General features: G+C 32.3%; 1 long non-coding RNA gene across 1 annotated transcript; it reads right to left on the bottom strand.

Moving 5' to 3' along the window:
* Positions 1–6,879: 6,879 nt before the first annotated feature.
* Positions 6,880–10,685, bottom strand: LOC127727957 (uncharacterized). The gene is made up of 3 exons (XR_007993939.1): positions 10,251–10,685; positions 7,415–7,520; positions 6,880–7,073 (listed from the first exon to the last, which is right to left on the bottom strand). It is a non-coding gene; the product is annotated as an uncharacterized LOC127727957 (long non-coding RNA).
* Between the last annotated feature and the right edge of the window lie 2,379 nt (positions 10,686–13,064).

The following is a 13,064-nucleotide window of genomic DNA, read 5'->3' as shown; positions in this document are numbered from 1 at the left end:
TGGTGTAACAGCACAACATAATAAAAAACTGTAAAAATCAGTTGGAAATGGTTTGACTCATCAGATCGACACCAAGCACAAAAAATAACTAACGTAAAGACAAAGACACAAAATACTGATCTAAGAATAGTTGCATCTACTGAAAGCTGGTTTAAAACCAATAAAAACTAATAAATGAATCATATTCTCCCAGACTAAAGTATCAATCAGTACACATCCAACGGATTTAGTTTATAGATGCATAAATAGTCTGAGAAAAGCATGGACGTGTCATTTAAATTCTGTAAATTTATGAAAGTGATTAATTATAAAATTCATAGTTTGAATTTTGGTGTTTATTTCGGAATTTATCTTTGTCTGTGTATGACAATTAATTTCTAAATTACTAGTATGGTTCGGATATTTTAAAGGTTGCCTATTATGCCTAATATTTAAACTGTATTAACAAGGTAAATAACAGTTAATGAAATTCACAAATCATAAATTGTTCAAGTCGTAAGGTGATGTATTATTCCAATTATATATTATGCAACATAATATGATAAGTCGATTGATTGCTGCTTGCATATAGTGAGTGCATATTAAGGACGAAAACATATTTTAGTTTTATCAGCTCTTCAATATTTCAATAATTTTTGGATCTTCAAATATTTGGCCTCGAGCATCACTGGAGAGACATTTATTGTCGAAATGCGCATTTGGTGCATTAAATTGATACCATTAGTGTTATTACAATTTATACAATATGTAAATTCTGCAAGGAAGGTCGATCGGGATGATGGAGGGAAATGTCAACTGTCACTCTATGAAATGCTGATAGGGTAAAGATTTTGCTTTGTAACATGCGACTATCGGACAACTCATGACAGTTTTACTCTTCGCTTCGACGTGATTGTGTATTTATACATCCTGCAACGACCAACGAAAGAATTTTACTCACGGACATGAGATGTCCAGGAATGACCGTATTTCTATACCACAGTCAACCCTTGGTGTTCATATTTTAAATACCGTAGAAAATCATCTTGGTCAAGATTTTATCATCTGTATTTCAATGGATTATATTCTTGATAATTGAAACGCAGGCTGAGCAATAACAATCCTAAATGGGATTGATTGTGAAAAATACATTTTCTATGGAAACCTAATGGACAGCTTTTTTCAATGATTGATGAAAAGTCCTGGCAAAATCGTCAGAGCTCGTATAACTTTAAAAAAAAAAAAAGGGAGGTATATAAAATTAGCTGTCACAAATGAAATTTGGATTTTCCATTATTTGATTTTGAAGATTTATGTAACTTAAGCGGACCATGATATAGAATTGAAGGCTTTTTCTCTCCTTATTTTATTAAAAACAGTCTAGTAAAAGTTTTAATTTATATTAATCTGTGAACAAAAAATAACCTCAAAGGAACATGTAAACTTTGCCATATTTTATCAACATTGCCAACAGCTATATATATAATAAAATTAAATGCTCTAAATAATCTCTTGATTTTATATATTCTGATATCAAAACCATGTTATAACGATTTGCAGTTTTGTGGTGTGATGTGAAAATTTATGAAATACAATTTTGATAAAACTGAAGAATAAAAAGTGTTTTTAAAAAGTATAAATCCGATGGACAAACATAGGCTGATTGATTGTTGGTTGCATAACGTCCAGGGGCAAATATTTCATGCATGTTCAGTACAATATAGGCTGATGTATACATATATAATTTGTTTTGTGTAGTTGGATTGCTGTCTCTTTGGCGTATAACCAAAATTTTCCTTTTTGTATGATATAAATGAAATGAACAAAAGTCGAGCAATCATTCCTTACATGTTTATTTTGATTAATGTTTTAAATCATTTATTCGAAAAGAAACTTCCCCGCCATAGCACTACACATCATTCAATCTATTGCGGGGTGTTTAAGTTTTTGATCTTTATAAAATGATTGCCTTTCTGTCAGCGAACACATCAATCAGTTGGATTATTTTGTAGTACTTCAAATTAAAACCTAATCAGCGTACTACGCCCCGGCTCAACCAGATGTTATTTGTTGCTTCAACTGTTCATTATAGTACTCAAATTACAATTATATTAATTCACAAAGCTAGGTATAAACTGTGTATTTAGGTTTGTTTGTTTGGAGGGGGAGGATGGTTTTTAGATTTAAGTGCCTCATTAATAAAAGAATCTGGATAATTGGTGATTAATAAACACACTTTAAAGTAAGGATGTGTGAGATCTAAGAACGTCTGTTTGCAACATGTTTAACTTATTTGCAATTGGTCAAGTTTGAAGAGTTTACAAAATATGCGAGGAAGTTGCCGAACATATCGACTTTTTTGTATTTATCAGGAGAGTATTTGGGAAAAAGGCATCGGATCGCTTTTCCCGAAATAATTCATTTTAACGATGTGTCATAACTAAGAATTTAAAATACTAGTATTTAAGGAAATTCTTACAGAAAGTATAATCAGTTAACACAGTTTTTCCCCTAATAAACGATAAAAAAAACCAGTTGTTTTTTCCAAGTATCATTGAAAAGAAGGAACAAATAACTAAAAAGAAAACCATTTGTTGCATAAGTGATCAAAGAAGAATGTTCGATAAGGCCCGATTTTGTTATCTTTTTAGCTAAAACTTCAATTGGTATTAAATGACCATTATCACAATGTATATAATGATCATACATGTATAGGAAATGTATATTTTTTACTTTGAAAATTTGCATATCGGTGTTCTTTTAATGACATCACAATTAGAATACTTTTTTATATTTATCGAATTCAATGAAAAAATGCAGATTTTAATTGGGATAGGAAACATATAGTGTATGTGTCGACAATATTTTTTAAACATTCCTTTTGTTATAACAAATGAACTATCTGACTTGAATATTTATTGTGTTGAGTACTGCGCTCTTTGTTCCCACAACCACAACAATCCAGAATATTTTATCAGCTTTCACTAAAATCTCAATGTTTGACCTATTTGAGGTGTTACTGTCAAAGCTTTGTAGGAAACACTCGATAAAATAGTTCCATTTCACTTTCTCACATGTTTATGCATCAACTTGAAATACTTTTCATCCAGAAATAATATATATAGATCTAATATTTGGAGCTAAATATGACACTAACAGCACCTTCTCCTTTTAGAAGTATCATCATGTTACAAAATATGAAATACAAATAAGATACCCATGGGAATGCCTATGGCACGATATACAATTTTTTCTTGGATATCCTTCATCGGATGCTCACGAGTCCAAAAGCAAGGAAAGCAAAATACTTCAAAAGCAACGATACTGTTAAGTACGAGCCTAAGCAGATTTCAAAACGGCAAAAAAAAAAAACTAATTACCGCGTTTTCGGGTATCTCTTTGTTCCCGGTAGAAGGAACTTTGTTATGACAATAGCTTTCTTTTACGACTGTTACTCTCATCATAACAAAGGGGAAACAGCATCTGCAAAACTTGACTTAAGAATTGAGAAAAAGCCAGACTCGTTAACTTTACATAAATCCTCATTTTTGCAATACAAGTTGCCTAAGAAATATGCTTTGAGTTAATAGTTCTTGCAGTAATGTTACGAAATAATTTGACGAAATGGTCCGTCACATTTTGTTCGTTATTTCCTCATCATCAATTTATCATTGCTGATGATGATGAATAAAAATTGTCTACAAAACGAATGGACGGTAACAGTTAAAACAATACAGCTTTTGGCCACTTGTTTTTCACCTAGACTTGAGCTACAGAATAAATTAAAGTAATGGCCGTGAAAGGGAAACGTGATCAAAACAATAAGATTAACATGGAGTGGGGTGAGGTTGTCACCCAAAGCGTTCTTGAATTTAAGAAACAAATATCTAAATGTAGAGTCAGCTTTTATGATTTATATTGCTAAGACGAAAGATAAAATATTTTAACCTTTTGGGTAAATTTAAAAATCGAGAATCAAATTTATTTCCTAGGTAACAATCGCCATATTCCTGACCTAAATAAAATATTTTTTTTACAACAAAAATAAGGGATACTTGACATAAAAAATTGTACGACACCGATTGTTTGTCACTTTGACTGATCATTAAGATGCGGAAAGTTAAATGGCATGCCGACAAATACGAGTTTTCTCATATCAGCATGAGAGTAAAATGAGGTGAACAATTGAAGAACTTAAAACAATAACTATTTTGCCCGTCATGTATATATACAGAGATGTTTAAAAAATCTATAGTGTAATTTTTAACGATGGATTGATTTTTGTTTGCTTAAACATTCAGTGCCAATTTTCCATGCATATTCCAAAAACAGTGGTTCTGCCAAAAAGATGGAATATGAACCTAGACTATCACTGGATAAAACAACAGTATGTGTTGGTTAGGAGCAGCAATTTTGCCTTCTTATAGGCCACCAACGACCCCTTCGAAGAGCTGTTATATTTGTTCTTTTACTACACGAGACGTCGGATTAATGGTCCCTATTTTTATTAGACGTGTCTGCAAATTTATACATCTAGCACGTTTTATTGGCGGAAGGGCGAGCTGAAATAATTTACTGGAAGGGAGAACCGATATAATTTACTGTAGGTCCGGGGGAATAGTATCATTTATTAGTTATTAAAGGTTTTGAACTAGATTTCAGAGACTGTGAGTACTCTAAGGTCGTTAATTTTTTATTTGTCTTTATGTTAGTTGTTTTAACCTACGTCGCCGAAGGCGGAGGCAGGTCTAGTAACCGCCCGACTCCGTCCGTCCGTCCGTAAGAAAACTTTCGTCAAAGTTTTCGCGGTTTTTATGAAGGGGAATGATTTGATATTTGATCTGCAGCTTGATAATGTTGAGTTGTAGCGAGTAAGCAATGTTTGCATCTGCCGTGTAGCAACTTCCTGTTTGCCGATAGTTTGAAATTTAGCAACACTCATTGTACAAGTGAATTTTCGACAAAGTTTTCTCGACATCTACGAAAGGCAATGAAATTATTTCATTTTTCCTAAGATGCTGTTCTTGGACCTGTACAGGAAGTTTTATCTAGCACTAATTGTATATTTTTATTGTTGATATTCACCCCATATGTACCAAGTTTTAGATTAGTTTTATTGATATTAAAGAAATTTCTTGGTATTCCTAAACGGAAGATTTTATACACACAGAAGAAGAAGTATACTTAACAACAAAATTATTTTCGTTTACCTGTGTATAATATGACGCAGGTTTCTTCAAAAGTGATGATTTTCTATAAATTGTTTGAAATTTCACAGTGATATCATACTTTAACTTTGTATAAACCTGTTTATTTACTTTTGACTTTAATTATTTATCCCTTGTAATTTTTTATTAACTGTGTATTTGCATTCAGGTGTCACAAGTCAAATTTATTCTTTCATTGTGTGTTAATTTACGTTTTTGATTGAGTTAAGCCTTCCAATTGATATTTTATAGTGTGTTTTTCTATGTTGTGATGTTATACTATTGTTTCAGAAAAGGGAGAAGGTTTGGTACCATTAAAACGTTTAATCCCGCTGCAAATGTTTGCACCTGTCCTAAGTCAGGAATCTGATTACAGTAGTTGTCGTCTGTTTATGTAGTTCATACGTGTTTCTCGTTTCTCGTTTTTATATAGATTAGACCGTTGGTTTTTCCGTTTGAATGGTTTTACACTAGTAATTTTTTGGGGCCCTTTATAGCTTGCTGTTCGGTGTGAGCCAATGCTCCGTGTTGAAGGCCGTACCTTGACCTATAATGGTTTACTTTTATAAATTGTAACTTGGATGGAGAGTTGTCTCATTGGCACTCATACCACATCTTCCTATATCTAATGATTAAATATTTGTTCTGCTGTTTGATAATTTGAGTTGTAGCGAGTAAGCAACCTTTACATCTACCGTGTAGCCACTTCCTATGTGCCGATAGCTTGAAATATTACAACACTCGTTGTAGAAGGAAAATTTTCTTGGCTCCAATTGAAGTGAATCGTTTTAATATTTGGTCTTGGAATGATCTGTTATGCTCCGGTATACATGTTACCTCAATCAATGGCATGTAGCGACGCAGGTCCAGACCCAGTATTGGTTTTATTTGTACTTAGTGTTGATCTGATTGTTAAGCCATTTCCTACTGATTATCACATTTTGTTGTAATGTTTTGCTTTTACATTACTATCCAAGGTTAGGGGAGGGTTCGTAACATCTTTAACTCCGCCACGTTATGTGCCTGTCTAAAGCCAGGAGCTTGGAATTCAGTTGTTGTCATTGGTTGCTGTCTTACTGTCATATTTTTTGTTTGTTAACCATTTCCATTGTTATGCCGTTGATTTTCTCGTTTGAATTGTTCCTCATTTAGTCATTTAGGAGCCTTTTATAGCTGAGGATACGGTTTGGGTGTTGCTTATTGTCGAAGACCGTACTCTGACTTATAGTTGCGTAAGTCCACCTCATTCGAACATTTTTTTCTCCTTTCAAGAACTAAAAACTTAACACACTGAGTATCATGCATGACAATTTTTTTTTAAACATGATGAAATGGGTTCAATGGTTTGAGAGCTAACAATTTTTTAAAGAAAAAAGTTCAAACAATTACATATATGTAAACATTGTGATTATAAGGGTACAAAGTCAAATGGAAAGTCAGTTGTTATATGTTTTTTCAATCATAGAACTTTTATTGATGATCATTTTAGCAGTAACGATTTCTGTCTACATTTGCATCTATTATAGTTTCAAGTTGATAGAAAGAAATGCTAAAATTGGTTAAAAAAATCATCTTTCGGGCAATAACTCCTATAAGTAGCTATATTAAGTAAAAATTAAAATTCCAAAAAAATGTTGTTCACTTAAAAAAACAGGAAGTGCAACCTCATTGCTAAAGTAATATAACACTCAATTTGATTGGTTGGTTAGATGAAGGCTAAGAATAATTTATTTAAATCAATGTATTTAGGTAGATAACATTTCAAAGAAGGATAACTCATATTTTTTAATTGGAAAATAAATAAAGGGCAGATAATATTAAAATGTTCTCACTGTTATCTTCCTTGTTAAAGTCTTTTTCTAATTTCTACATGTAGCTTGGTTCAATCTGAAATGTACACAATAATCATAAATTACAACACTTGCAAAACTCAAACGAATATAAGTTTAATGAAATTTAGTAATATATGGCAACAACTAAGGGCCTTTAATGCCGACCGGCATGAAGAGGATAGGTGAGGTGATGGCAACAACTAAGTCAATCATTAAGTCATTGTACAAAGTTAAAAAAAACCCTCTATAATGAATGATAACTTTATAACCTTTACTTAAGCCATAATCATGTATGCCTAGGGTATGTATGAGGAGTTTTACATTTTATCATGTACCTTCTTTTTCATGTATTTGATTGAGTTTTTTCTACAATACAATTCAAATAATCGCCAATACCTTTAAATGTTAAAAGCTTTCCTTGAAAATCTTCTTTCAATTCTAAAAAACTTAAATTATACAAATCTCCCTCCTCTAAATCTTCATTGTCTTTCCAATACTTGACCTACAAGTAGAATAATAATGTACAAGTCTGTGTACTCTAAACATCAAGACATAGGATAAACAATATGTTTTTATTACACAATAAGATGGAATTCATTTTTTTTATAATATGTAAATGATTTCTTTTATTATACATTGTCCTAGTAAAATTAAGTGCATGGACATTTTTACTTAGGAATATTGATGTCTTTTATTGTATCTAGTATGCTTACTGAAACAAACAACAAATCCAGTATTAGTGTTAAATTGCTTCTAAGTTTTAATTCTATATGGACTACTGTAATTTGAGTTAATGATACTTTATACATTTTAAACAGTTTGTTCTCTTATAGACATCTATTCCATATTGTTCTAAGTGTTACAACAAAATTTACAGCACAACCTCAACCATTAAACAAACAGTTAGATAATTATTCATGCAAGTGAATTGTAATTTTCAGGGATATATCTATTATCATTACTGATACATTTTTGGAAACAACCTAGTATAATATTTTGATACTTTTAAATATGTTGAAAATGTAACAAGATTAAATCTATTCCAAATTTCAATGTATGCACAGTAATAACACATATACGTAGACATATCCCTGTTCCTCATGAATTGGAAATTATGGACATATATATATTAAATGGGTTTAATGTTTGTCGATACAGGGTTTATGAGTTGAAGGCTAACAGGTATACCCGATACTGAGTATTAAGATGTGATAAAGACAAACAATAAAGAATAGAGATTGGACAGGGAAAAAATAATGGATTATCAAATACAAAGGCTTTTTTCATCACTATTAGTATTAAGGAATAGAAGCCCTCCGTAGAATTTCATATTGTGTGAGCTTGCAAGTACAATACATGTACAGATTAATTGAAGATTTCCTATTTCCACTACAGCGATCAAAAATTTCATTGATGAGGCCATTGCTAATACAAGTTCTTGGATTAAACATATTGAAAGTTCATGAAAAATTACCTACATGAAGTAGGCTGCAAAGCAAAAGCAAATAATTTTAAATATCATTTTGTTTAAGACTAACTTGTTTATGTGATATATTATATGAAGAGACTTGATTGAAATACCGTAATTCATTGATTATTATTAATGGGCCAGGAGTAGGTTTCACAAAAAAACTTACGACTAAGATTGATAGTAAGTCATGAACAATTCAGTATACTTAGATTAATCGACTCCAGGAATTGCAAATCAAGACTTTAAAATCAAACTTGTATATAATTGTTAAAATCCAAAATTTATAAGGTCACTCATGTATGTTTGAGAACAGATATCTTGAGTATCAAACTTACTAGTCAAAATCTTCAAAAAACAACTGGATCTTTCAATACTTCAGGAATTGCAGGTCAAATGTGATTGGTCTTTCAAATTAAACAGGATCTTTCTTGTGCCTTAAAGTCAATATTTGGTAAGTTTTCATAGGAGACTTTGTTGGTTTTGCTGAATTGTAATACACCTTATGTTACTTTATATAATAAATGAACACAGATGCCCCCACTGGCAAAAGAGATTAATTTTCAGGCATGATTCATGGTCAGGCAAAACATAAAAAAAAAATATTTGGAACTGTGAAAGTTGATGCCACCAAAATTTTAACATCATATGTGCTTGAAATCATTTGGTCAATGCAAAATGATATTCACTTGGAGAAAACAAAAATTAAGATGGACTGTCGAACAGAAAGATAGAAAGGTGGACGGACGGACATACAGACACTTAAAACAGTAAAACCCTAATTTTGTTTTCTATGTTTCTTCTTAACCATCTTGAAAACGTTACAATCAGAATCTGAGTCTGTGCTATTGATACTAATTGTACTTGTTTTCATAGATGGGGAGGAACGATGACATAGAAAGCCAGTTGGATAATTTGTTGCTGACTCAGCAGCTATATTTTCTGGTGAGGCACAACTTATTTTCCTTTTCAGGGTTTTCTGTTTTAAAATCCTCTCTGAATCACAAGATGAAGTTTCATTCACATCATTTGTTGCTGACAAAACTTCATCAAGATAATCCTGCTGAGAAGCAGATAGTTCAGAAGAATTTTCTCTATTGGAAGAAAAAAGGTCTACTGAACCATCTGCTTTAACTGTGACGTCAGTTTTATGAGAGGATCCTGAAAACAAACTCATTGAGTTGTCATACGTGGAGTCTGAGGAGGGTACATATGTTACAGTTTGTACTTCTGAACATGTACTTCCATGACTCCATGTATGATCACTTGAGCTTGAAACTTCATCAGCATGATCAGGTGTAAGCTGCAGGTATAAACATGGATCAGGTTCTACAATAGCAAAATCTCCATGAATATACCTACGCATTATAGCCTCACGAGCATTTTGATATAGATCTAAATTTTTATTTATGGTATAAAACTCTGGGGCATGCAGCTTTATAATATCATGCTAATTTTCCAGAGATCTCAAAACTATAGTTCTTGATGTCATTCTTTTTTTCCCTGAAAACAAACACATTTATATTTATATTGAATCTTGTTTAACAATGTTTCAGTTTATGTTCATTTAGATGTTTATTTTCTCCTGAATTTTTATTAAGTGACATATGTTGCATTTTCTGGTATTTTTTATTTCTGATTTGAACAAATGTTATTTAGTCTTTCAATTTAACATACATTTTCAACTTTTAATATGACTTTTCAAAAAAGATAACAAAAAATTACAAGCGTTATACTACCTTAATATTTCAAGCACTATCTTACCTTATTATTTCAATTAATCTGGTCACAAAAGTATTATTAAGTCGTTGATTTCTGTATACAGTTGTAAATAGCAGTACAATATATATCTACAAGAAAGAATTTTTATACTTGTCAAGCTAAATCACAAACCGTTAAAACAGTAGACACAAATTTGAAATGAATCGATTCAACACCAATATTGCTCCTGGCCATTTTTGATAGTCAAAATTAAATCCATCAATTTGATCAACAAGATGGAGCCTTCTAGGGAAGGTGTATGTCGACTGCGCTAAGTATCAGTAAACAAGAAGTAGATGAGTGACGGCAATGAAAACAGTATACACGCTATAGCATAATGGCTGACTTACATACCAAAAATTAGATGAATATCTCAAGCCGTTTAGTGAAAAAACTCTTGATTAATGTTTGTGGTGGAATGTTCACCCCCCCCCCCCCCCCCCCTTTTTAAATTTTTTTTACAACTTATACAAGTGAATTGCAGAATCACCCTGGTCATTAATATAGCCGTTTATGTTAATGCAATGTTCAATTGAACATACAAATTGATATTCTTGACAAGTATTTCATCATACTTTTATTGAAAAGGACTATACAAAGGTAGCCATGAAAAATTGAAATTTGACCACTTCAATTTTAAACTCAACTTTTGGTCAGATATAGCAGGCTAAAATTGTACAAAAGTAGAGCAGTATATCTCTTGTACTGTAAACGTAATAGTTGTGGGCAAATGGGGCTAAATTTGACCTTCTTCTTATAAGAAATCTTATATTAATAACAAATCCAAACACAGACTACACGGAGTGACAAAGTTGTGAGGCCAGTTTCAACACATAATATTGCAATTTCCACCATTCTGCATACATAGAGATATAGCTAATACCATAACCTTTTTAGTCCAGTGGGAATTTAACCTCTATTTTATTGTTTTTACATGAAAAATAGCAGAAACAAAAGTTGATTGGACTTACAGGTTTTGACCACCGGAAGTGAAGAAATTTTATTCAAGCAGAGTTATCTACCCTTTTTTCACCTGACGGTAGTTAATATAGCTACTATAAGTGGTTTCATTCATCATCGTACTTTTGTAATTCTTGCATTGCTGATCATTTTTGCTCTCTACAGTTTCTGTCCATCTATTAATGTTTTCATGATAACAGACAAAACATATTAAATAGGTTAAAACGTCGTTTAAGGGCAGCATCTTTTATGTCGGTATGTTTGTAGATCTTGCAGTGCTAATTATTTTGACTATTATTTAGTATTAACAATTTCTGTCTATCCTGTAATAGTTTTCAAGATAAGAAGCAAAAATGCTAAATCTGGTCACAAATCGTCATTTCAATATTTTTAAGTTGAAATTTTTTAATCATGTTGTCATTTGTTATAAATCTTGTATTGCTGATCATGTCAGCTGTTTTCAGTTAATATCTATCTTATAGTTTTCAAGATAAAAGACAAAAACACTAGATTATTTAAAAAATCGTTATTTATGGACAATAATCAATCGCCTAATAACATTATGATGATTAAAATAAATTTTGACATCATAATCATTTTTGGTCCGTTAGATTTTTTTATTATGATTTCAAGATACTGGACATTTACCTGAAAATCTTTCATTCCTATTTGTAGTCATGAAAGCCATGTTGGTTGTTAGAGTAGACTCGAATATAATTAAGACTATATATAATTTATAAGACCTAAGGATCAATCATGTTAACTTGGTTTAGTAGTTTCGGTTGAGAATTTCTTTGAAAAGGTTTATGGACACCGAGTGACGATAAAAGTTCATACTGGTCTTTCAGTATAGATAAGATGTAATAAGGTATACGATAATTATAAGAATCAAGTTCAAAGTACCAGCTGAGATAGAAGTCATGTTGGGTTGCACTCTTATATCGATGGTTGATCATCGGACTGAATTAAGTTCAAAGTATCTGCTGAGATAGAAGTCATGCTGCTTTGCACTTTTATATCGGTGGCTGATCATCGGACTGAATCAAGTTCAAAGTATCTGCTGAGATAGAAGTCATGCTGGTTTGTACTCTTATATCGGTGGCTGGTCATCGGACTGAATCAAGTTCAAAGTATCTGCTGAGATAGAAGTCATGCTGATTTGCACTCTTAATTCGGTGGCTGATCATCGGACTGAATCAAGTTCAAAGTATCTGCTGAGATAGAAGTCATGCTGGTTTGCACTCTTATATCGGTGCCTGATCATCGGACTGAATCAAGTTCAAAGTATCCGCTGAGATAGAAGTCATGCTGATTTGCACTCTCATATCGGTGGCTGATCATCGGACTGAATCAAGTTCAAAGTATCCGCTGAGATAGAAGTCATGCTGATTTGCACTCTTATATCGGTGGCTGATCATCGGACTGAATCAAGTTCAAAGTATCTGCTGAGATAGAAATCATTCTGGTTTGCACTCTTATACCGGTGGCTGATCATCGGACTGAATCAAGTTCAAAGTATCTGCTGAGATAGAAATCATGCTGGGTTGCACTCTTATGTCGGTGGCTGATCATCGGACTGAATCAAGTTCAAAGTATCTGCTGAGATAGAAGTCATGCTGGTTTGCACTCTTATATCGGTGGCTGATCATTGGACTGAATCAAGTTCAAAGTATCTGCTGAGATAGAAGTTATGCTGGTTTGCACTCTTATTTCGGTGGCTGATCATCGGACTGAATCAAGTTCGTTCAAAGTATCTGCTGAGATCTTATATCGGTGGCTGATCATCAGACTGAATCAAGTTCAAAGTATCTGCTGAGATAGAAGTCATGTTGGGTTGTACTCTTATATCGGTAGCTG

Source organism: Mytilus californianus, unplaced genomic scaffold (genome assembly GCF_021869535.1).
Source record: "Mytilus californianus isolate M0D057914Y unplaced genomic scaffold, xbMytCali1.0.p SCAF_2, whole genome shotgun sequence".
Lineage (NCBI taxonomy): Eukaryota > Metazoa > Mollusca > Bivalvia > Mytilida > Mytilidae > Mytilus > Mytilus californianus.
The sequence above is the reverse complement of the archived record's forward strand: the minus strand, read 5'-3'. Positions and strand labels throughout refer to the sequence as shown.